Below are 26905 nucleotides of genomic sequence, written 5' to 3'. Positions count from 1 at the left end.
GATATATGGGATGGCTTATTCTTCAAAATTCAAGACATTTCTTATGCCACTCTTTACCTCATCTTAAAGTGGAGGTGGTTGTAATTCATACTGAGTTAATCAGGACTCCTCTGGTTCCAGTTACAGAAACACAACCCTAACTGACTTAAACAGAACAAAGGAAATTCGTTAGCCCAGGCAACTGAAAGTCTAATCATTGTGTCAACTTCAGTCGCGGCCAAACTCAGGACACTAACAGCATATCGCTAGTCCCTTTTCTCTCCTTTAGGTTGGCTTGTTTACAGGCAGGTCTTTTCCCACTTTGAGATAAACACTGTTGTCAAGTTCTGGGCTCACATGGTCCTTACTTGTATAAGTAAATGGAGCAACGCTTCCCAGACATCTCCAAACAAAGTCCCAGAAAGGGACTTCTATGGCCTGACTTGAGTCAGGTACCCATTCTTGAACCAATCACAATAGCCAGGAGATGGATAACTCTGAGTAACATGGTCAGCCCTGAAGTAGGAGAGGCAGGGCCATGACATTGATGGCCCTTAGGTGGGAGGAAGGAAGCATGCTGAGCGCACAGTGTGGCAGATGTCCCCTACCACAGTCTCCAACATAACGGATGTGAACTCCTGTCAATGCCTTTTAGCTGAGAAACTTTAGAATCACATTTGTGAAATGGGCCCCCTTCTTATTCCAGGGAGGTTAGAGCAAATTCCATAAACCAGTCATTCCCAATCTTGGCTGTAAATCAAAATGCCCTTGGCATGCTTCCTAAAAATACAAATGCTTGGACCCCTCCCCAGACCTAAAGAAGCAGAATCCCAGTGGGTGTGACCAGGGAGGGTATATAACATTTGACATACAGAAGGGTAATGTTTTCTCCCAGCCAGCATATATTCCCCTTTCCTTTAGAAACCCAAGTTTTCCTTCTGAAACCCGCTTTTCCAAGTTTCAGTCCTGGCAGTTGTTGGAGGGGATGATTCAGCCCCAGTACCAAGAGTGAGCATATGACCTAGGCCTGGCCAACCAGAGAATTTGGTCCCTCTGTCCACAGTGATAGGTTCAGGGATGGGCATTGAATGCAACCTGAGCCTGTGAGCCCCAGTCCCAGAATTTTATTGGAAATCTTATGAAAGAGAAGTCCTCTCTTTCCATTGGAAGCACTGATGTGAGGGTGATGTGAGCCTGCAGTGGCCAGGGGCCACCACCTGGTGAAGCCCACTGGAGGGTGAAGCCCACTGGAGATTGAAGCCTTCAGTCGGCAAAATGGAGCTGAATTAGGGAAAAAGATGATTCTAGAGATTCCTGGCGGAGCAGCACATGCAGCAGACCCAGAGAGCTGAGAATATCACAGAGAAGTAAGACCAGAGTTCTGAAAGCATCCTTCTGGAGCCTTCTCCATCCCTAGTCTTGCACTTAGGAGAACCTCTGACCTTCCTTTAGAGAAAAGTCAGTTTGAGTTGTGTTTTTCTGCTACCTGTAAACAGAATATCCCTAAGTCCTTCATTCATGTTCCAAAGCTTATTCATTCATTCAACAGTCGTTTATTGAATGTCTTCTACGTGCTCAGCACTAACCTAGACTCTGGGGACAGAGCAGTAATCCAAACACACAAACTCCCTGGCCTCATGGAGAATCCAGCTAGGAGTGTTGACAGGCAATCAATAACACCTATTTGCATACATACATAAAACATCAGTAAAAATAGTATATCAGGTGGAGAGAAAGAAAGCAGGGAAGGAGGATAAACAGTGCCAGGGTTGTGGGTGGGATAAATAGGGTCGTCAGAGAACTGAGAAGGTGATATTTGAGCAAAGACTCAAGGAAGTGAAGAAGTGCACACAGCAGATATTGGGGGAAGGGAGTGTTACAGGCTGTGGTAACAGCCAGTGCAAAGGTCCAGAAGTGGGAGTATTTTCTAGGAAGAGCAAGGAAGCCAGTGTGGCCCAGGGGAAGTGGGTGACAGGGAGAATGGCTATGAATAAAGTCAGGGAGATCATGGGGGCCAGGTTGTGGGGGGCCTTCAGGACTCTTGTCAGGACTTTGGCTCTTCCCCTGCCTGACGTGGAGGCCATGGCAGGATTCTGAGCAGAGGAGGGTCATGGGTTTTGTGGCCTTGGGCAAGTGGCATCAGTTCTGTAAGCCTCATTTGCTTCATATATGAAATGAGAGTGAATCCCATTAGGCAAACACCACAGTAATAATTGTTGCAGGCAAGATCTACCCACAAATACTAAAGTAAGTGGGAGAAAGTTTGCAGAGAAACAGGATATTCACAGAACCTCAAAGTATCACCCCCAATATATTTATTAATTACACAGGGAAACCGTATAACTTTACAATGGAGAAACCCAACAGGCACAACATTGACCAAGTGATCAAGGTTAACATCACCAGTAATAAGACATATGGACATCGTGTAGCGCCTGATAAGATGCCCTGAGGATACAGCATCACTTCTGCAGTGTTCTTGCCAAAGATGAACAACCTCAAACTAATCCTGAGAAAACACCAGACTAACCCAAATGGAAAGACATAACTGACCACTACTTATCAATCAAAGGCAATGAAAAACAAGGAAGGTGGAGAAATTGTCACAGAGTGGAGGAGACTAAGAGACAAAACATCTAAATGCAATGTTGGTTCTTGGAGTGGATTTTGGGACAGAAAAAGGACGTGAGTGGGAAAACTGGTGAAATTTGAATAAGGTCTGTAGTTTAGTTACGAGAATTGCTCCAATGTGAATTTCCTGAGATTGGAAATTGATACTTGTACTATGGTATGTAAATTGCTAACATTAGGGGAAGCTGGATGAAGGGTATACGGGAACTCTGTACTATTTCTGCAGTTCTTCTGAAAGTCTAAAATTATTTCAAAATGCAAAATTGAAAATTGGGTAAATTATAGTTCTTACCGTATAGGGATGTTATGTGGATTGAACACACATAAAGCCCGCAGCGCAGCGCTGGATAAGCATTCTGTAGCTGATGGTGATTATTACTGCTAGTTTTTTCACATCTGTTATCGAACACTTGCTCACATAGCGCCAGCATGTTCACTACTGCTTGGTGGCTTTTGCTGTCTCTTGCCCTCAGCAGTGACTTCTCTCTTTGGGACTAAGTAAACAGGATTCCTCAGATCAGTCCTAAAAACCAACAGTTTAAACAAAAGCAAACTGTGACTCTGGCTGCCTGCATCACTCCAGTTATGAAATAGAAACCAGAGACTCCTGAGTGCTGAATGCAATAGACTAACAAACAACCCCAGCCCCGCCCTCCCCCAGAACCAGATGGTACAATTTATTTGCAAAGGTCTAAGAGGAATAAGAAGAAAACAACCACTCTCAGATAGACCTGCCAGTGTCGATGGCAAAGGGGCCACTTGTGGCTTCATCCTGGATCACATTCTATCCTAAACCAGTGCTCTTCAAACTCCTGATCAGGCACAACATTTTGAAACAACCACCCCAATATTTATTTATTTATTTACAAATTATATACATATTCTACTCTATTAACATATTCTGTGAATGGTGAAGTAGATGCAAGAAAAAGTGTAAGAGGAAGTGATAAGGAAGAAATAAATAATATTTTGAAAAAAATGACTCAATGACATTAAAAAATCTTTTTACTCTCGTTAAACCATTATTACTATTTGAATATTGAAAACAATGTGACTTAATAGCCTTCATTGTTTTTAAATTCTTGGTTTATAATTATATGTTAGATTTTAAAATCAATACTTGATTTTAATGGCTGTCAAAAATGGAAAAGTAACCTCATAAAGATATGTCTTCCAACTGGAAGAAGGGTTTTACTTGCTGTAGTTATTTTTAAAAATGCTTTCCATCTTTTCCATTCCATACACCAATTTTGCAAAGGTTTTGGTTGAAATCTGTGTGGTTACTTCTGTCTTCCATGAGGTTAAGCTATTGTTCTTCAAAACAAATTGAAAAGTGTTGAATTTTTACGCTTGTAACACATGAGTTTAAAATTCACTGAAATGTTAGGTTGGGATGATTTTATTTTTTGTTTTGTTATATACAATGGGATGATTTTAAATTATATTAGAAAATTCCATTTCCAGGTCCTTAAATTGGGTACAGTTTTGAGCATTTATATAGGTAATTTACATAATTTTGAATAATGTAAATATATCAACAGTAATCCCTGAACAAGAATATTCCCAAACATTTGTTTTCAAAGTGTTCTCTCTGTAGCCCAATTTTCTTTCAAAAAGCAATCCTTTTCTCTCTCATTTTTAAGTGCCACCCTTACCCTGAAGGCCCTGAATAAGCGTGTGGCTGACCAAACGGCAGGAGTAGGAAAAATGTGAACTTTGCCCTCTTTCTCTGCCTGCATGATTCTTATCATCTTCTCCCCAAGGAATCTCTTTGGCCACTTGTTCATTGCCTTTTGGGAAGGGTTGGTTCAATTACAGCTAGAGTGGCCACAGAGCCCCCATCTGGTCCTCCTCCAGCTGTGCCCTCTCCATGGGGGAGAAGTCAGCGAGGCGAAGGGGATGTATACACCCAGAGGCCACACATCATCTCCCAGACCACCCCACCCTGGATCCTGGAATTTCATTCCAGGGCTGTTTGAGCTTCTTCCCCAGGACCATCCTCCCAAGAACAGATTGCATCAGCAAGGTCCACACCCTGCAGCCCCAGAGGAGGCCAAGGACAGGGGGTCAGAGCTAGGACATACGGGCTGGCACGTGCAAACGTGTGCACAGAGCTCCTTGTGGTAGGACGGAGCTGGAGGTATAGGAGGAAAAGGGAGGTGGGCCGGGTGACATCCCAGCCAGAACATGGAGAAGTTCAAGAATTCTACATCTGAACCTGGCTTTCCAGGTCATCGTAAGGTATATTTGTAAAAGTAGGAGGCTAGAAAATGCTTTATTTAATATTTTTATATTTAGACATATGGCAAGTGGGCCTCCATTTGTACAATTGCCCTGGGTCCTGCAAATTGATGGGGGCAGTTGACTGGGGCAAATTGGTGTCACTCAGCTGTCTCCTCTACATGGGCAGCCACTTCAGAAGGCCATTCAGTGGGGCTCTTCATCAAATGCCATCCGTGTATCGGGCACTCTCACTTGAGCTCTTGTTGCCAGAGGGCTCTAGGAGGCTGCTAGCCTGCAACAGGACAGTGCACCAGGATTTGCATTCTCCCAGTTAGAGACCACAGTGTCCACCAAATCAGTGAATGGTGGACTGGCGTAGATCTGAAAGTCTGAACCTACCAATATGAGATGATTCGCTCTGGGGGACTGGGAAAGAGAAAATTTCTCAGTTCCTCCCCAAACCTAAAAACCCATTTCAAGGGCTGCTGTAATCACTTCCACTGTCAACGTGAAAGATATTCCGAAAAATATAGGGTGAAAATGAATGGTTGTCCAAGAATGGAGAGGGTACACAAATGATTTCTAAGTAGCGTTTGTTAATTTCTAAGTAGCATAAGTTAATCAACTTACCTTCAACACGTGACAAATAAGTGAATGAATGAAAGTATGTTGCTTCCAGCCCCTCAACATTGGAAAACTCCAGCTCTTCCCTCTGGAGGTCTCAAACCCCCTAAAGGTCCCAAGACTATCTAACTCACAGTCAAAGCGGGCATCACTGCCAAATGGAATATTAAATATTAATAGAGCTGAATATCTTTCTTATTATTTTAGTTTAAAAGTGTGCTTAAAAAAAAAAGTGTGCTTAGAAGTTCTTATGTTGTTTTCCTTGATCCCAATGGATAAGCTGACCTACTCCAACTTGGAGACACTGCCCTAAATTATGAATTCCAATGAGAGGAGTTAAAAGCCTTAGAGCAGGCTTTCTGCTAAAATAGATGCCAAGCAACCAAGTCTTCTCCAAAAAAAAAGGAGAAAATTCAATAACACATTTTAGTTGCCTAGTAGGAGAGAAAGCTTGAGAATTTCAACTCCTAATGATGAATGTGGAGAAATAGAACAAGGCCACAGCAAAGGAAGAAGTCACTTAGAGAAGTCAGAACACCAGGACCAACTGACCTGAAGTCAGTTCAGCCTTTACCTAACTACGTGATTGCCTCAGTTTCCCCATTTGTAAAATCAGAGCATCAGCCTTGATGTTCGCCAAGTTAAAAAGCTTAGATATGCATCAAACTAAGGGCTGCAAGTTCAAATGACTGTAGGGGCCAAAGAGAAAAGATATATGAATGAAGAAGTCCAGGAGCGACAACACAGGGAGTGGTGGAGACTGTGGTGACCTGGTGAGAAAAAACCACTACTCAGCTCCATCAGCTGCTGCCATTTAGGCAGGAATAGAAGCTGACTATTGATAGATGTTCCAATTATTTCAGGAGAAACCAGGAATCCAGATGTTATAGAAATTTTTTTTATTATTCATGACGCCATCTAATTTTTTAAAACAATTTTTTGTAACACTGGACAAACAAAATCCACCCTGAACTCAGCTGCTTTAAAATACTGTCACTCGTAACTACATTTCAACTTCACTGGCAACATTGGTTGGAAAGTACTTTATGTTGCCCTGTCCTCACACCCTTAATGTTTACTTCTGCTGAAGATGTTTATTCGCCTGGAAAGTGGCTCCCTAACAGAAACATTTGTCTTAACTGTTGGGGCAAATCATCCATTTGCTGGGAGACTAAGAAGAACAGCCAAACCTTTCTCCCCTACAAGAGAGGCCAGCTTCTGAAAGCATTTGCGGATTTGTTTGTTTCTCTCTTTAAGAGAGGCCAAAGTTGTCTTGGCATGGGATGGTGCCCTCCTGTACAGTTGGGATGCAAGTTTACAATTCAGCACTGCAAATTCAGCACCCGGTAGGGAGACCTTGATAATCACAGTGGAATTTCCACGCAATCCTAACACGCAACTGTCCGTGGGAAGATCGTTCTTCCTTCCTCTTCCTCCTGTCTGTCTTTATTATCTGAGCCTGCTTCTTGGCTGATATTGTCATATTTTTTGAAAGAATGTCAGGTTAATTCCTATCCTCCTATCCTCCTTGCTTCACACAATTTCATGCAAATGATCACTGCCTAAATGCACATTTCAAAGGGGACTCATTGTATTCGGTCCTTCAGTCTTAACTTTGCCCTCCAAGCATGCCAGAGATACCTAGAGCCTTGATTTTTAATATAACTGTACAAAAAATTATGGCGAAAATGGAATCCAAATGATGGACTAGATTTTTTAAATAATCAGGCAAGAATTAATTTTTCAAAGTAATTGTCTAGAGGTGATTCGATTTCACATGCTCTTTAAATATGTATTTTTCAGTGTTCTATGGCCTGAAGGGACAATTTTAAATTAGTGTATAGAGTAGGCTCTGAATCATAAAATAAAAACTCTAGCAGTTAAACTTTGTCATCTTGGCTGCAAAACTCTATTTTGTCTAAACAAAATTCTGCCTTCCTGATAAATCCACTTTCCTCCCCCTATTCCACTGTCTAAATGATTTTGTCAGTGGAAAGATAGAGGATTGTTGTTTTAATAATTGCAACTTAGAGATGTTGTGGCCAGAGAAATTCTAAGATGGTCCCCGTGGTCTCCTCCCTGATGTTAACGCCCTGTAGAATTCCCTCCCCTAGTGCGGAGGCCCTTGTGACTTGCTCCTAGCCAGTAGAATTTGGCAAAGGTGATGGGATGTCTCTCCCTTAATTAGGTTACATTATATGGCAAAGGTGAAGGTGGTCACTCCTGTGATTTTTATATATATACATATATTATTGAATTAATATAAATAGTATATTTTATATATATAAAACTTCACAGGAATTTTATATATATAATATGTATATAAAGATTTTATGTGTGTGTGTGTGTGTGTGAGAGAGAGAGAGAGAGAGAAAGAGAGAGGGAACCCTGTTGCTAGCACGCACTAGCGTAAGAGAGAGAGATTCTGGCCTTGAAGCAAACAGCTATGTGTGAGCTCGCTATGGTGAGTGTGAACTCCCTAGAGTGAGTGTGAACTCTCTATGGTGAGTGTGAGCTCCCTAGAGTGTGAGTGTTACTGACCCAGATCCTTGAACTCTTTAATCTATAGAAATTGATGAGTCCAGATGAGAAATTCAGGAAGGATTTATTGGGACTCAAGATGCAGCACGAGGTAGGAAGAGCTAGTAACAGGTGCTCTTGCTAGCTCCGGAAGAGGGTGGGCTGGTCCCTTAAATGGGGTGAGGGGGTGGGGCAGATCGGTGGGTGGGGTTGGGGGGCGTGGCTCAGGTGCCCTGGCCACCCCCTTGCTGGTTCTGTGTGCAGGGATCAGGTACAGGACCCTGCTTTTGCTCCAGGCACCTCAGAAGTGGCAGTTGGTTTGTGGCCTTTTTGTATCTTACTGTTCATATTTTGCCCCAGCTGTGCATGCGTGCGGTTATTTTTAGTCCTGTTAGTTTCTTTGTACGCCATCACTGGAGGAGATGTTTGTCCAGGTGCAAGCACTGCAGCAAAGGGTCCAGGTCCCAGGTCCCAGCCTGTCTCATGATCTCCCTAGGTGAGTGTGAACTCTTTAGGGTGAGTGTGAGCTCTCTGTGATGAACTGCCTATGGTGAGGACCACGTGGCAGGAAACTGCAGGTAGCCTCTGGGATCTGAGGGTGGCCTCCAGCTGATGGCCTTTCAGGAGCTGGGCCCTCAGTCACTGCAGCCACAGGGAAATGAATTGTGCCACCAACTTGAATGAGATTGGGAGTAGGTCCTTCCCGAGTTATTAAGCCTCCAGGTAAAAACGTAGCCTGGCTAGACCCTGACTGTGGCTGGTGAGACATTGTGCAGAGGACCAAGTGAAGCTGTGCCTGGACTCCTGACCCACAGAAGCTGTGGGCTAGTAAATGTATGTTGTTTTAAGCCACTTAGTTTATGATAATTGGCTGCACAGCAATAGAAAACTAATATAGAATTCATTTATGAGGACTTTTGCAAATGTGTCTAATTATAGAACTTCTTTAATGCTGAGAAAGACTGTAGTCCAACCCTTTCATTTTTCAGAGGAGCCCCTGGAATCAGAAATGGGAGCAGTGATAAAGCCAGGAACTAGGAATCCTGCCTCCTGGGAAGTGGATTTTGTCCAAAAATCACATACCTCAAAATAGAATAATGATAGCTAGCATTTTATTATGTACCAAGTCTGTGCTATGTGATTTGCATAGATTATTATTTTAACCTAAAATAATTTCTCTTTTTGAAATGATCATTTTACAATTTATTTTTAATTACCCCAATAATATACTAATACATTATCGTCATTTTAAAAATCATTTCAAAAAGAATACAAATAAAGTGAAGTTTCCCTTGACCCATCTTCTATCCTTCCTCTAAAACCAATCCCCTTCCCTTTAAGGAACCACTGGTATTAGCTTTATATGTACATGTTCAGAGTATATGTTGGGGGAGACAGAGGAGGGAGGGAGCAAAAGAGAGAGAGGAGAAAGAGAGTTGTGTATTGTGGGATTTTTATTTTTACATAAATGGGACCATATTTTACATATTTGTTTTGTAATTCCCTTTCACTTAATAATATATCCTGTTACGTGTTTATGAACATACACCTCTACTTCATTCTTTTTAACTGCTGCATAGAATTTCTATACTCTAATTTATTTAACCAATTCCCTATCGGTTTAACTGCTTTCCAATTTTTTGCTATTATAATACTTTGATGAAGATCCTTGTATATGCTTTCTTGTGCCCCTACATGATTCTTTTTCTAAGATAGATAAATAGAAGTTGACATTCTGAGCCAAAAGATATGCACACCTTAAATTTATATGAATATATAAAAATTTAAAACAAAAGAATATAAATACATAAATTTTAAAGTATGTATAAATATATACATACATATATTATTATTGTTGAATTTTCCTCTATAAAGGCTGAATAATATATACATATCCCAATACTTTATGAGCATATCCATTTGCTTACGACTGTAGCCAAACTGGTTATTCATCTTTTTGTGTGTTTACCAACCTGCAGGTACAAAAGGGTATTTCAGTGTGTTTTATTTTGGGTAGTCCTGACTTTTAATGAGGTTGAGCATCTTTTAAAGTGCTTATTGGCCATTTCCACTTTGTGGTTTATTAACTGCATATTCATACTCTTTATTCACTAGTCTACTGAGTTGTTTGTTTTTTTCTTACTGATTTTTAGGAACTCTTGATAAAAGTATTCTGTTTTATATTTAGCAAATCTTTCTTCTAAACTGTCCCTTGTCTTTTAATTTGATCTCTTTTGCTATACAAAGTTTTAAACTTTTTGTAGTCAAATTCATCAATCTTCTTCATTATAGCTTTTGCCTTTTTGTTTATTTTGTTTTGTTTTAGTTGTTGTTGTTATTTGATTTTGCTCAAGGAAGGCCTCCCTGCTGTAATGTTGCAGAAGTAGTGCCATGTTATTTTTCTAATATCTTTCTTATTTTTTAATATGTATTTTATTTTTTTACACATGGAACTTGTTTTAATGACTGAAGAGAGGTAAGAATTAGCCTTTCCCAATGGAAAACTGATTGTTCCAACAGCATTGAGTGATCCATACTTTCCCCACTGAGCAAAACAAATTTGCATTAATATGTGTTTGTTCCTAGACTCCATATTCTATTACATTGATCTGTTTGTGTCTTTATGCCAACATTTTTCAGTTTTAATCACTGTAACTCCTTTATCTGTTCTGATATCTGGTCAGGCAATTTGTTATTCATTTTTAAGATGTTTTTGTCACACGTTTCCTCTTTTGTCAGATGAATTATGGAATCAGCTTATCACACTCCTAAATATTGATATATCTGTATGTGTATATGCATCTGTATGTATACATATATATGTACACGCATCTGTGTGTATATGAGTCTGTCTGTATATGTGTGTATAGCTCTGTCTACTGAGGGAGCCTGAAAGCAGAGACACAACAGTAGCAATGGACACACTTAGCACCCAGATGTTGGTTTCTAAAAATTATTTTCCGCTATAAGGAACCAAAGATTTTTGGAGAAATGGCTAATTCCAGGACTGGATCAAGACAAGTAGAAGATGAACCTGAGCATCTTGTGCCAGAAAGGAAGGAAGTACTCAAAGAATGATGGGGACATGTCACATGGACACAGAAGCCAGAATGAAGAGGCTCCCACTGGCCGCATCTGGGACAGTCTGGTCATGAAAATAAATAGATAGTAACAGATGATACCCATCAAAGAAAAGAGTATGAATAAATAAGTTAATGCATTGAAAGTCTGATGAGAAACAGAATATGTACATAGTCTCAAAGTTTATCCCCACAAAATACCTATTAATTACAAAGGAAAAAAAGAGTAACTTGACAGTGGAGAAGCCTGGCAGATACCACTTTAATTAAGCATCAGAGTTAATATCACCAGACAAATTGAAAATGTGTGCTATGATCCTACTACTGGGCATATACCCTGAGAAAACCATAATTCAAAAGGAGTCATGTACCACAATGTTCATTGCAGCTCTATTTACAATAGCCAGGACATGGAAGCAACCTAAGTGTCCATCGACAGATGAATGGATAAAGAAGATGTGGCCCATATATACAATGGAATATTACTCAGCCACAAAAAGGAACAAAATTGAGTTATCTGTAGTGAGGTGGATGGACCTAGAGACTGTCATACAGAGTGAAGTAAGTCAGAAAGAGAAAAACGAATACCGTATCCTAACACATATATATGGAATCTAAAAAAAAAAAGGTTCTGAAGAACCTAGGGGCAGGACAGGAATAAAGACGCAGATGTAGAGAATGGACTTGAGGAAACTGGGAGGGGGAAGGGTAAGCTGGGACGAAGTGAGAGAGTAGCATGGACATATATACACTACCAAATGTAAAGTAGACAGCTAGTGGGAAGCAGCCGCATAGCACAGGGAGATCAGCTCGGTGCTTTGTGTCCACCTAGAGGGGTGGGATAGGGAGGGAGACACAAGAGGCAGGAGATATGGGGATATATGTATATGTATAGCTGATTCACTTTGTTATAAAGCAAAAACTAACACACCATTGTAAAGCAATTATACTCCAATAAAGATGTGAAAAAAAAAAGAAAAAAAAAAAAAGAAAATGTGTGCTATGAAGAACACATCATCGCTTCTGTGGTATTCTTGCCAAAGATACATAACCTGAATCTAATCAGGAGACAACACCAGATTAATCTAAATGAGAGACATTCTGCAAACAACTGGCATTTTATCAATAATAGCATATTCTGTAATATGTAATACCATATTATAGTATATCATATAGCGTATTATCATATGTGGTATTATATATTATATAATATGTTTTATGTATGTTATAATATATAGTATTATATACATTACATATTGAAATACTGTCATTGCTTTCTTTTAAAATATACATTATATTTTAAAATATATACTTTTTTTTTTAAGATATAAATCTTTCCGGATCTTTCTAATATACAAATTCTTCTGGACAGTTCTCTGGATATTTATAAGTACTTGTGTATTCACACATATTCTTTTTGTTTTTTTCTTTTTTATTTCTTTTACTTTTTTGCATTGGTCTTCCTGGAATCTCATTTCTGCCTTTCAACTCAAGGAGTCAGCTGGGCTCTGCCTGTGTTTTCCCTCCCTGTGCTGCAAACTCTCTCAAGGTAGTGAGCTGGGACAATGGTAGGGCTCACCTTGTTTGTTTCCCATCTAAAAGGAACACAGTTCTTCATTATCTGATCTCCAGTGTCGTTTAAATGCTTGCCATTCCGTTTTGTCTAGGTTTTTGACTCTTTAAAGCAGGAGGGTAAATCTGGTCCCTGTTATCCCATCTTAGTTAGAAAGGATGTCAATATTTTCATATTGCAATTCTTGGTTACAGAGATGGTTACAGAGAGTTAATAATTGGTCAGTTCCTTAAAAGAAATAGAAGACAAAGTTGTGACTGCAAAAATGTTTATTACAATAACTGAGTGTTACAAGAGTTAAGGATGACAGACTTCAGCACACTCAACTAAGCAAGGTCACCCTGACCCTGAAATTCTATTGAAATTATATTAAATGCCCATCCAAGATGTAGTACCATTCCCCAAGATTCTTTCTCTCCCTCTTTTTAAAAATTTCTGGATATTTCTGGTTTACCTAGTAACTTCTGATTAGATTTCCAGCTTCTGCAGAATTCTCATTACTTAATTTACCACATACTACTCTAGGTTTACCTAGCGTAGTTCACCATGCCCTAGGTGTGGCCTATCCATGGGCTATGACTCTCCTCATTACCCTGATTCACTCCCTCTCCCCATAAAAATAATAATAATAATAATAATAGTAATAATAATTGGTCAGTTCCTTTATCATCACTTGTTAGATCTTTGGGATTTTACTGTTTATTTTTTCCCACAATTCCCAACCACCACTTCACCCCCATACCTATCACTTGGTTGATAATGCTGTGATTTTTAAAATTCAGTTTATTTAAATTAAGAAAAAAAGACAGTTCACCCATTTCTCCCACCTACCCGCATCCCCAGCTCCCCCTCTTGCAACCATCAATCTGTTCTCTGTATCTATGAGCTTGGGTTTTCTTTGGGTTTTTGTTTGTTTGTTTTGTTTTTAGAGTCCATGTTAGAGAGATGATACAGTATTTGTCTTTCTCTGTCTGACTTATTTCACTTAGCATAATGCCATTGAGGTCCATCCATGTTGTTGCAAATGGCAGAATTTCCTTCTTTTTATGGCTGAATAATATTTCACTGTATATATACGTATATCGCAATTTCTTTATCCATTCATCCATCAATGAACACTTAGGTTGTTTCCATACCTTGGCTACTGTAAATAATGCTGCAACAAACATGGGGGTGCATATATCTTTTCAGATGTTTTCATTTCCTTCAGATAAATATCCAGAGTGGAATTGCTGGATCATATGGTTGTTCTATTTTTAATTTTTTGAGGAACCAACATACTGTTTTCCATAGTGCTTGCACCAATTTACATTCCCACCAACAGTGCACAAGGGTTCCCTTTTTTCTACATCCTCACCAACACTTGTTATTTCTTGTCTTTTTGATAATAGCCATTCTAACACGGATGAGGTAATATCTCATTTGGTTTTGATTTGCATTTCCCTGATGATTAGTGATGTTGAGCATCTTTTCCTGTGCCTGCTGGCCATCTGATGTCTTCTTTGCAAAAACGTCTGTTCAGATCTTCTTTCCATTTTTTAATCAAATTGTTTGATTTTTGCTATTGAGTTATATGTGTTCTTTATATATTTTGGTTATTAGCACCTTATTAGATATATGATTTAAAATTATTTTTCTCCCATTCAGTATGTTGCCTTTTCAGTAGGAATCCAGTTTCATTTGCTTTGCATGTGGCTGTCCAATTTTCCCAACACCATTTATCAAAGAGACTATCCTTTCCCCATTGTATATTCTTGTTTCCTTTGTTGTAAATTAATTGATCATATATGCATGGGTTTATTTCTGGGCTTTCTATATTCTCTTCTATTGATCTATGCCTAATTGCTTTGGCTATGGCCTCCAATACTATGTTGGATAGAATTGGCAAAAGTGGGCATCCTTGTCTTGTTCCAATTTTAAAGAGATAGCTTTCACCTTTTCACCACTGAGAATGATGTTAGCTGTGGGCTTGTCATATATGTATGGCCTTTATCATGTTGAATTACATTTCCTCTATATCCACAGTGTTGAGAGGTTTCTTTTAATCATAAATGGATATTGAATTTTGTCAAATGCTTTTTTTGCATCTACTGAGTGATCATATGATTTTTATCCTTCATTTTGTTAATGTGGTGTGTATCACATTGACTGATTTGTAGGTGTTAAACCATCCTTGCATCCCTGGAAAAAATCCCACTTGATCATGGCATATGATGCTTTTAATGTATTGTTGGATTCCATTTGCTAATATTTTGTTGAAGATTTCACATCTAACTTCATCAGGAATATTGGCCTGTAAATTTCTTTTTCTGTAGCATCCTTGTCTGGTTTTGGTATCAGGGTAATGCTGGACTCTTAAAATGTGTTCAGAAGAGTTCTCTCCTCTTCTATTTTTTGGAAGAGTTTGAGAAGGATTGGTATTAATTCTTCTTTGAGTGTTTAGTAGAATTCACCATCTGGTCCTCAACTTTTGTTTGTTCAGAGGTTTTTGATTACGGATTCAATCTCCTTGTTAGCAATCAGTCTGTTCAGATTTTCTATTTCATCGTGATTCAGTCTTGGTAGGTTGTATGTTTCTAGGAATTTATCCATTTCTTCTAGGTTGTTCAGTTGGTTGGCATCATGGTCTCCTATGATTGTTCATAATAGTCTCCTATGATCTTCTGTGTTTCTGTGGTATCAGGTGTACATTTATCATTACTGATTTTATTTATTTGAGCCCTCTCTCTCTTTTTTCTTGGTAAGTCTACCTAAAGGTTTGTCAGTTTTGTTTATCTTCTGTTTATTCTTTTTATAATACTTAAACACTGTCATACTGTTTATGACATCCTACAAATTACATTTCCCACACATATAGATTCACCTCCTTTTTAAATACTGTCAAATATGGATACACCAGGGCACTTATCCATTTCTCTTTAGTTGTCTTTTGTTTCCATCTGCTTACTCTTTTTTTTTTTTTTTTTTTTTTTGGAGGCACCACATAGCATGTGGGATCTTAGTTCCCCAACCAGGGATCGAACCTGCGCCCCCTGCATTGGAAGCCCAGAGTCTTAACCACTGGACCACCAGGGAAGTCCCTCCATCTGCTTACTCTTAGAAACAAGGTTTGATGAAATCTTCTTGTATATGCTCACTGTAGGCTACTTTACCTGTTTCTCTAGAGAGGAGTTGGATTATAGAATTCCTGGGTTACTCTTTACACTTTAATTGGTATTCCCAAATTTCTCTCTTCAGTGGTCACACCAATTTGAACTTACAAGGAATATTTCACAAGAGAAATCATTATGCACACAAAACCCAATAACCTGTAGAGTTTAATGTTGAATTGTGGCAGAGACTGAGTATGTATTCTCCCTTCCTAACTTAGGAATAGAATACAGCTGACACTTGAGCAACATGAATTTTTATATACACGGATTTTTTCAATAAATACATAGTATAGTACTACACAATCAGCAGTTGGTTGAATCTACAGATTTGGAACCACAGATACAGAGGACCCACTGTAAAGTTATACTTAGATTTTTGACTCCAGGTCGGTCGGCACGTCTAACCCCCGCATTGTTCAAGGGTCAACTGTATTTAACTTGGCACTGTCTGTCTGTGTAAATAAAAATAAAATCCACATTTCCCAAACTCCCATGCAGCTAGACACAGTCAGAGCACTAAATTCTGGTCAGTAGAATGTGATTGAGGTGATGCATTCAATTTCTGGGCAGATCCTTTAGGAGAAAAGAGCGAGCCCAATAGCTCTTTTCCCGCTTCCTGCTGGCTGGAATGCAGATGTGATTACTGGAGTTAGGGCAGCCATCTTGGACTATGAACTGGAAGCCACTAGTTGATGGCAGAGCAACAAAACAGAAGGACCCTGGGTCCCAGATGATTGTGGAGCCTCCAAACCAGCCATCAACTACCAACCCAGACTTTTAAGGGGGAAAAAGGAAAGTGCATCAAATAAAAGCCACTTTTGGGGAATGTCTTTCTGTCACAGTAGCCAAACTGATAACCTAAATAATGCAATTACTAAATGCTGGAAGATAATTATCTGGTAAAAAGAAGTCATCATTCCAACTGGGGGGATTATAAAAAGATTATTTTATTTGATCTTCCCAGTAATTCTATGAGGAGGGAAGTTTGTATATAGGTATTTAACTGCCATTAATGTTGCAGATTGTTAAAAATGCTTATAGTACAACTATTTTATTCCCCTTGGGATTTTTCTACACTGTTGGAGAGAGAAGGCCAAGGGATTCAGCTCTGTTGAAGGAACCAGGAAGAAATGCTGTCCAAACCAACTGGGGTTTTGGCAATGAATCCACATTTGTTCACCAGTGTAGCTTTTGTTTAGATTCCACTGTTTTGAAAATTTAAGTGGTTCACTATTTAAAATTTTTTCCTAATCCGAGTGTAACGAATGACCTTTCTTCTCCTTAGGTCACTAAAAAGAATTTTCTTGTGTTTGTGGCTAATTTCTTAATGGCAGAGGCCCAAATAAGGGGACGGGGGGACCCTTAGGTCAAAACTAAACATGGGATGAGAGAAGGATCCTGGATTTCCTGTGGCTCATTCCATTTTCAATCATCCATACTGCTATACATATGTTTGAGTGGTTTTTATGTACAGAATAAGCTGTACACAAATTCTAGGAAATAAGTTTCAATTACTAAAGTTACAATTTACCAAACCTAGCTTCTCCCCCTTGAGTTTTTAAGTTTCCTTTTTGAAATCTATTGTTCCATTTCTAAGAACACAGTAACAAATTCAGCCTTGTTTTTAAGGAAGTCATGGATTAATGTTTGGTCCCACTTATAAACTTAGCTAAGTAAATGCCTTAAGCCACTTGAAACTGCATTTCTAAATTTGATAATCTGGATTTTCTTTGCAAGTACTTTAATTATTCAATGTTTCTACTTCTCAATCAATCTTATAAATCTATCAGGTCACATATAGTAAATCTTAAATTCTCTTAAGTGTTCTAAATGATTGCATATAAACTTTGTAAGACTTTGGTGGGGGCAGTGTTGGTGGAATGAACTGGGAGATTGGGATTGACATCTATACACTAATATGTATAAAATAGATAACTAATAAGAACCTGCTGTATAAAAAATAAAATTTAAAAAAACCTTAGACATTGATGTAAAAATTGCACATTTAAGCAATGCTTCAGTTACATTCAAAATGATAATTAACGAGTCTGACCAATATGCTACTCTGAAAGGTCTAAGTCTCTTAAACATAAGTCTCTTAAAGTATGTAGATTACTAAATATGAACACTTTCCTTCTTAACAAAACATATTAATGTGATGATTTTGACCTTGTTGAATATTTCCACTTTATTTCTGAATCTTATCTCATTTAAAATATGCTTCCTGATAAAATTGCTTTCCCATTTAGGCTATTTCTATAGTCAACTCTAAATGTTCCTGGGGTTTAAAGATGCTTATCTTCTAGGGAGATTATTACCCTCAGGTAGCTGAGGTTGTTTCCAACTAGACTTCTTAACTTGGGGTGTGTGGATAGAACTCGGGGGGTCTGTAAAGTTGGATGTAAAAAATGTATCTTTATTTTCACCAACTTCTAACTGAAATTTAGCATTCCCTTCAAATGTGAATGTGGCAACAAACTGTAGTATATGAGCAGGACCTTGACTCTGTTGCCAGTAGAAATCACAGGTATTTCCATATCATATTATGGCTATTGCAAACACCTTGAAATATCTTTATACTCAGCATTACTTCAACATTATGGAACTTATAGGCCTGCTGCTAGATCTTACTATTTAACGTACTAATAAAGGAACTCACATGACTCCATCATAATATTTCAATATTTTTATTGAGGTATAATTGAAGTATAATAAACTGGAAATATTTTAAGGGTTAAATTTTATCATTTTTGATATATATATATATGTCAATATATATACCGTGAAACCAACAACACAATTCACACACTGGACTTTTCTATCACATCCCCAACAGTTTCTTTGAGCCCCTCTGTAATCCATCGTTCCCTCCACACCCACCCACAGGTGACAATTGCTTTGCTTTCTGTCACTGTAAATTAGTTTGCATTTTTGAGAAATTTATATAATTGGAATCATGTGTTGGGTCTTTTTGGGGAGAGTGAGGCTTCTGGCATTTTCACTCAACATAAGGATTTTGATATTCATCTATGTTGTGTGTGTATCATACGTTCTTTTATTGCTGAGTAGTAATCCATTGCATGGATATACCACAATCTGTTTATTCATTTACCTGCTAATGGATAGTTTCACTGTTTCCAATTCTTAGCAGTTACAAATAGACTTACTATTAACATTCATATACAATTCTTTGCGTGGATTTGTGTTTTCCTTTCTCTTGGGTGTCAGATGGCTGGGTCATATGGTAGGGGGATGTTTAACTTTTTGAGGAACTGCCAAATTGTTTTCCAAAGCGGTTGCACCATTTTACATCCCAACCAGCAGTGTATAAGAGTTTAGCTGCTCCATATCCTTGTCAGCACTTGGTACAGTCAGTCTTTTTAATTTTAGCCAATCTAATGGATATGTAGTGGTATTTCATTATATTTTAATGTACATTTCCGTGATGATTGATGATGTTCAGCATCTATTTTTGTGCCTATTGGCAATTCGTATATCTTCTCCTAGAAAGTGTTGGTTCTAAAGTTTTCCCAGTTTTTAATTGAGTTATTTGTTTTGTAAAAGTTATTGAGTTGTTAAAGTTCTTCATGTATTCGTTATATATCCCTTATATTTTTTATATCTGTCTGATAGAAGTATTATATTTCTTCTAGTCTATAGCTTGCCCTTTATTTTCTCACTTTTGTCTTTTGAAGAACAAAAGTTTTATATTTTGACAAAGCTCAGTTTACCAGTGTTCATGGTTTGTACTTTCAGTGTTCTAAGAAATGTTTGACTACCGCAAAGTTGCAATGATTTTCTCCCTATGTTGTCTTCTGGAAGGTTTATGGTTCTAGGCTTTCCATTTAGGGCTGTGATCCATTCTGAGTTAATTTTTGTGAATAATGTGAGGTAAATTTTTTTCTTATCAATAAGAAATAAGACATTAAATTGTTTCTTATCAGTATTCAGTTTCCCAGCACCCTATGTCCATTATAAGCATTTTTGTTTATATAGAAGCATTTTTCTGAGAAGATGTCCTTAGACTTAAGCAGACTGCCAAAGAGGTCCCTGGCAGATGTTCTAGAGATTCCAGCAGAGTAAGAGATAAGAACCTGCAGACATCAAGGGAAAGTGCTCTCGATATGCATGTAGGAATCCATCATGTCAGCCCACCTGGTTCGGGGAGACCCTTTCTTAGGACGATGACGTTGCATAACAACCAGAGATTTGGGCAAGAGGGCTGACTGGAGTCTTGTCAGAAATGTGGATGGGATGCCCCGAACCACACCACGAATTGTTATGCTGATGATTTTGTAATTTTAAGAAGGATTGGGCTTCCCTGGAGGCGCAGTGGTTGAGAGTCTGCCTGCCAATGCAGGGGACACGGGTTCGAGCCCTGGTCTGGGAAGATCCCACATGCTGGGGAGCAACTAGGCCCGTGAGCCACAACTACTGAGCCTGCGCATCTGGAGCTTGTGCTCTGCAACAAGAGAGGCCGCGATAGTGAGAGGCCCGCGCACCGCGATGAAGAGTGGCCCCCACTTGCCACAACCAGAGAAAGCCCTCGCACAGAAACGAAGACCCAACACAACCAAATAAATAAATAAATAAATAAATAAATAAACAATTAAATAATTAAAGGTGCTAATAATTAAAAAAAAAAAAGAAGGATTGCTCACAGCCCCTGGTCTACTCATGTATGTCTGTTACTGCCTCCCGTGTGATTACTTGATTGAATTTCACACGTCTTTGATCCTCAGGACATATCTAAATCATCCTGTTTAGGCAGGGTGGCCATCTGTCCCAGTTTGCCTGGAACAGTCCTGGTTTATGCTTTATTTGATTTGATTTTTCATTTTTTTTATTGAAATATAATTGATTTACAATGTTGTGTTAGTTTCTGGTGTACAGCAAAGTGACTCAGTTATACATATATATACTTTTTCATATTCTTTTCCATTATGGTTTATTACAGGATATTGAATATAGTTCCTTGTGCTATACAGTAGGACCTTGTTGTTTTTCCATTCTCTATATACTAGTTCACATCTGCTAACCCCAAACATGCTTTATTATTAATAGCGCCCATTTCACTCTCAAAAGTTCCACTCTCTCCTGTACCAATATCAGGAAGCTGATATTCAAGTAGTTCAAGTAGTTCTGTTGGTTTCTATCTTATAGGCTTTGAAAATCCTATAAGATTTGTTCAAGTAGTTCTGTTGGTTTCTATCTTATAGGCTTTGAAAATCACAAACACAGTGAAGCACTTTGAAATCCATGACTTTCAATCTTGACTCTGCAGAGCTCTGGGTGCTCCTTCAAGACCCTTTACAAGTACCCACAGGAGCAAGGTGCAAGCCATGAGGCTGAGATTTTTTTTTTTTCGATCTCTGGTGTTTATTCACTACCAGGCAGGTGACAACACAGCTTTATTTCATTTTTCCCCTCTGATGCTAAAGCATAAGCTTTTAATTCTGACACATTTATCCATTCCAGAGACAGTATGAAAAACAGTCATCTAGCCATTTATCACCTTGGACTTCTCAGGCCAAACTGGGGTTGCTGTCTCATTTATAAGCCAGGGCAACAAGGGTGATTCCAGGTGGATGGGTTAAAAATGGAAAATATGAGCTCTTCAACAGAGCCTGGGATTTTTAGCCTCTGTTTTCCATATGGTGATTCTATATGTGCTTGCTTTTTTTTTTTTTTTTGGCCATGCAGCAAGGCTTGTGGGATCATAGTTCCCCAACCAGGCATTGAACCCGGGCCCTCCGCAGCAAAAGTGCAGAGTCCTAACCACTGGATTGCTAGGGAATTCCCTATGCTTGCTTTTTTTCCTTTTTAATTGATCTGTATAAAAACGTGAAATGCTTCACAAATTTGCATGTCATCCTTGCTGAGAGGCCATGCTAATCTCCATATCATTCCAATTTTAGTATATGTGCTGCCAAAGCAAGCACAATATGCTTATTTTTGAATACAAGAAAGTTTGAAAGCCACTGATGTAATTGATCACATTTTCCTCTTTGCATTGTCTGCCAGGAAGCTCAGCATCTAATTCTCAGTCCACCACTAACAAGTGCTCAGGGCCTCCTAGCCTACATATTTATGAGAATCTCACCTTGACTTTCTTTTCTTTCCCTCCCCATGTTTCCCCTTCACCTGCTTTTCTTGTTTTCTCATTCTGCTGCCACATGTATGTTTTTGCATGCAAACTCAAATCCTTTGTGGAAAGAGCCAAGGTTTAAATGAGTGCATTAAAACAAAAAGGAATACTTTTTCTGTAGAGGAGGTTTTTGCAGATGGGAAAGGAATGTGTATAGAAATAAGGCATAATTTGGCATGGAGAGTACACATGTGTGTTTGTAGGATATGTATATACATGTTGGAAACGTTGTGAAGTTTGTCGTTTTGAAAGTTAAGCTGGTCTTCTGGCTTCAGGGGACATTTATACTTGGAAGACTCCAGGGGAAAAAAAAAAAAGTGTTTTACTCCAGGGCAGACGTGCCTGTGGTCTACACTCCAAAGAATCTGCTTTATGGTTTAGCATTTTCAGATTTTGTCTGGGGTTATTTTTCTGGTCATTATAAAATGAGGACAAATACTTATTAAGAAGAAATCAAGGGAAAGAGGGACAGGAAGGGGGTGCTCTTGCACAGGAAGGGGGCTGGATTTTAAGTGATCTTGAGTAAGAAGTGGGAGCCTTAAGTCTTATCTGAGTTTCTATCTCATCTGCTGCAAATCTGTGGTCAAGTCCTTTTTCTCCCAAACATGGAGACTCTCACCCTCCGCTGCACACTTGGAATCACCGGGAGCTTTAAAAAAAATCCTGATGCCGCAGTCCCTTCCCCAGAGAGTCTGGTTTAATTGGTCTGGGGTAGGGCCTCCGCATGGGGATTTTTAAAAGCTCCCCTGGAGATTCTAATGTGCAAGCCAGGGTTGAGACCACTGCCCTAAGAGAAAGAAAAAAATAAAATTAATAAGCACCTGCCTCCTGTTTATCTCTCAGGGGGCCGTGGGGTGTGGCTGCGATTTATGAGATAATGGGCCAGATTCTGGTGAAGGAGTGAGAGGGCTTGAAGGAAACAGATTAACCCTTTGTATTCCATAGAGTACTCTTGGTTAATAAGTGTTCGTCAACATTTTGCCCATGATCTGCAAGAAGAAACACATTTCACATCCTGACCCAGTACACACACACACAGAGTCTTACTCTGATTTCATGCAATTCACTTGGTGTTTTCTATTCCAGTCTATTCCATTATTTTCCTTTAGAAAAAAAAAAGCCTGCTTACTGCCACTGTTTAAACAATATTCTATGAAGGCTCATGGGCCCAGATAAATTAAACACCTCTGGAGAGCATTAAGATGGTCAGTTTATAATGACTGAGAGCTTTTTGCAAAGCTGCTATGGGAAGTGAAGTTTGTACAGTTGAGCAATTGCTTATGCCAGCTACAGTCACAGTAGAAAGTGTTTCAGGAGCATGATCTCAGCAAACTGTCCCGATAATAATACAAGATGGGTACTGTTATCTCCAGTTTAGAGATGAGAAAGTCAACGCTAAGTACGTACTTATGTCCTGCAGCTAGGAAGCAGAAGAGTTATCTTCATCCAGGAGCAGCAGATCTAACCTCACCCTCCTTGCGGGAGGAGAATAAGTGTGCTCACTGAATACATTTGCTTGCCTGAAGTTTGGGGAGCAAAAGGGGATGGAATAAGCTTTGACCAGAGGTGGCTCCCAGTAGAGCGGGGCCTGCTGTTTATACAACTTGGGGGCATTATTTAAGAAAAAGAATACGAAATTATGAGTCCGAAATTAGGTACAAAATGAATAGTTCTTTGAATTAAGAAATCACAACAAATGCATATTTTAAGAAGCTGAAAAATACCACAGATTCCCAACTCAACTTCCCCTCGGCTGGATCCCCAAAATGCCAGCGACCACTCCCATACCACCCTACTCAAGGTCAAGTGCTCCAGTGGGGAATCAGAGTGGAGAGTGATGGTGGTCTCTGCTGGTTGCCACTAACTATGGAAAGCAAACGACTTTTGTAAATTCTACATGAACAAGTGACCCCGTGAATGCATTTCTAGGTCCCTGTCAGGGCCTTAGAAAGAGACACGTCAAGTGAGGGGCCCAGGAGCTTAAGTTTCACTGGCTTCCCAGTAACCCCACAAGTGGAGTTGAAGGCTCTATATTATATCTCTAGAGCAAGGGCTTTGGAGACAGCTGTACCTGAACTTCAGCCCTGGCTCAGACACTTTCTGCCTTCTTTGAGCTAAGACTTGATCATTTGTAAAAATGGGCATGCTGGCAGCATCTATCTTCCAGTCTCTTTGGGGGACCAGAGGAGATAAGAAGGGTCCCGCAAACTGGATGGGCTTAGAGCAGCCAGATTTAGCAAAGAAAAATATAGGACATCCAGTTAAACTGAAATTTCAGAGAAAAGTGAATACTTTTTTAGTTTAAGCATGTATCACCTAGGACATACTTATTCTAAAAGTTATTCCTTGTTTTTCTGTAATTCACATTTATCTGGGCACCCTGTATTTCTTGAGCTTAACAAATGGCAGTGGTTGACACTGTTTTCGGACTGAGGCATCTGAGTGTTCCATAACAGGGCTTCATAAATATTAGAAAGTGCGTGAGAGGGAGAAAAATGCTGCATAGACTCTGTTCATAACAGTTTATTATGGGGAAGACTGAAACAGGTGGACAGGAGAGGATGAAGCAAGTGGGGTGCCTTAATTTGAGGGTATGTGTGGAGGGGGTTATACCACTGACTTTGGGTAAGCCAATTAAGTTCTTGGGACTTCAGTTTCCCCTACCTGTAAAATGGGTGAAAGGAGATTCTTGAACTCTCCTCCTGCAGATATAACCAGAAATGGCACTTTCTCATCATACAAATGTCACCTCCTCAGAGAGGTCCTCCCTGACTGCTCCAGCCAAGATTACTGTTCCCTTGCCCCAGAACGTAATTTTTCCCCCTCCATAATAATGATAACTTTCTGAAGTTGTCTTGATTATTTACTTGATTGTTTGTTTACGGTCTGTCTCCCCATGTGAGAATAAGTTCCGGGAAGGCACAAAACTAGTCTGTCTTGTTCTAGCTGAATCTCCGAGGAGCTAGCTGTACCTGGCGCAGTAGATATTCCATATATGTTGAATGAATGAATGAATGAATAGGTGGCTGAATGAATGAATTCAGTGTCACCCTTGAGGTCCCTTCCAAGCAGTCTTTCTCTTCTCGGGGGCCATGCCTGGGTTGCAGAGGGAGGAGGTGTGGGTGTCGGTGGGTGGGGAGGAGGCTGGGCCCTCGCCTCCTCTAGGACCGGCTGGAGCTAGCGCGTCCGGCTGGGCGGCAGGCGCAGAGAACAGCGCGGAGGCAGCTGCAGGGCCGGAGCGCCGCGCCGCGCGTCCAGCCGCCGGGGGTGTGCGCCCGCGCAGCCCGGCGTCGCGCCTCGGCGCCCCCACGCGCCCACGCCGCGGCGCGGGGACCCGGGCGGGGGCAGAGGGAGGGCCCGGCCGAGGGAGGGGAAGGGGCCGGTCCTCCACGCGCAGGCAGCGGCCGCGGCAGCCCAGGAGGCGGAGGCAACGGCGGCAGCGGAGGTAGCAACGTGCCCGCCGCAGTCAGCCCCGCCGCGTCCGACCCGCGCCCGCCCGGCCGCCGGCACCGCACCGCGCCGGGGCGCCCTCTCCACTGCGCGCGGTGAGTACCAACCGCGGCGCCCAGCCCGGGCCGCCCGCCGCGATTCGCCGGGCCGGGGTTGACCCGAACCCCCTGGCCTGGGGCGTCTCTCCCGCACTCGGCCAGCCGGGGCCTCCGCAGCTGTCGGGGCGCCCGGGGCTCCCAGGGCGCCTCAGGCACAAGGGCAGCGGGTACACCGGGCAGATCCTGTCTCGGGAAAGTCTGTCCTGGGCTCCAGGCCTCAGTTTCCCCGTGCGCCCGGGAGGCGAAGACCCTGAAATTTGCACCCCCGCGCGCGGGACAAGTGCATAGAGCGCAGGCGGTGTAGACTCGCCTGGGTCCTCTGCGTTTGGTTCGTTTTATGGCCCGGGTGGCTCGCGATGAGGGGCGCTCCCCTAACCGGACCAAGAGGCGCCGGCAGCCAAACTCACGCCCTCGGGCGCTGGTTATGGGGTAACGGTGGAGCAAATGGCTGGAATTCCCGGGATGGGGCTGGAATGGCCCACTGAGCCTTTTTTCTAGCTGCATTTCTTTTTTTAAAGTCCGTTTGCGCTTGGCCCGCGCTGGTCCAGCTCTCCCGGCTTTGTACCGGAACCCGCGTCCTGGCGCTGGCTGAAGTTGGAGTTGAAACTTGGAACATCAAAAGGATGTTTAGAAGGAAGCGAGGGTTTTGTTGTAATGGGACAAAGCGGAGAATTGAATGGTTTTTTAGCCTTGCAGCCTGGAGGTTAAACGGCCGTACTGGCCCTTAAATATATTCCCTGCCCCCAAGCAAATAGGTTATAAACTCAAGGAATATTAGGACAGCTTGACAGGGCGAAACATTCGCATCACAAAATCCTCAGTGCGCAAAATCCTCAGCTGCTGAAAGTGAAGCGCTCTGACGGGTGAGGGGTTCCTACTTCCCCTAAACGAAGCCTCGACTGGGCTAAGAGTTGACAGCGAGCATACGCGTTGCTGCGTTGCGAATGCTCTTTAAAAAGCAAGACTGATGCCGCGGTTTTGATGGATACCGTTTTCTTTTCTCCCCCCTTTCCCCGAAATGCAACGTAATCTTCAGAATTACTTTTATATATGTATATATAAGGTTGAGGTAGATATAAATCACCCGTGGTGGAGGTACTTTTTAATTACGAGGTGCAGTGAAATGAGTGAACATCGGAGTTGGGTGTTGTGGGCAAGTCAGAGCGGAGGTATAATGATTTACAAACATCAGGTGAGAATCTGAGTGCTGAATTGGGTTTGAGTTAGGGAGCTCCCTTCCAAAGGAAATTATAACCAGCGGACAATTGTGTTTCAAACCGAATCTGTTAATTTCGCGAGCTCTGTCTTGCTTGAGTAAAATTTCTACTAGCAGAGTATGAGCTTAGTAGCCGCTTTACCAGCCTATGGCCCTTTTGGGGGCGGGGGGAGAGAAGGAGGACCTCCTTTTTAAAATAATGTTTGTGAAA

At 40.8% G+C, this 26905-nt stretch overlaps 1 protein-coding gene across 3 annotated transcripts in view; it reads left to right on the top strand.

Annotated features, from left to right (window-relative positions):
• The window catches only part of EYA2 (EYA transcriptional coactivator and phosphatase 2), a 303026-nt gene that overhangs the window by 18505 nt on the left and 257616 nt on the right, over positions 1 to 26905 (top strand). Inside the window, exon 1 of one of the 3 annotated variants that reach the window (XM_082361170.1) lies at positions 25344 to 25475. The exons of 1 other annotated variant lie outside the window; for it this stretch is intronic. The gene's annotated coding sequence lies outside the window, so the exon portion shown is untranslated. Of the gene's footprint in view, positions 1 to 25343; positions 25476 to 26905 lie in introns of those variants that run through there. One more of the 3 variants, XM_082361172.1, reaches the window with a different exon arrangement.

The sequence above is a fragment of the Balaenoptera borealis genome (assembly GCF_965194805.1).
Source record: "Balaenoptera borealis genome assembly, chromosome: 16".
NCBI lineage: Eukaryota > Metazoa > Chordata > Mammalia > Artiodactyla > Balaenopteridae > Balaenoptera > Balaenoptera borealis.
The sequence above is the reverse complement of the archived record's forward strand: the minus strand, read 5'-3'. Positions and strand labels throughout refer to the sequence as shown.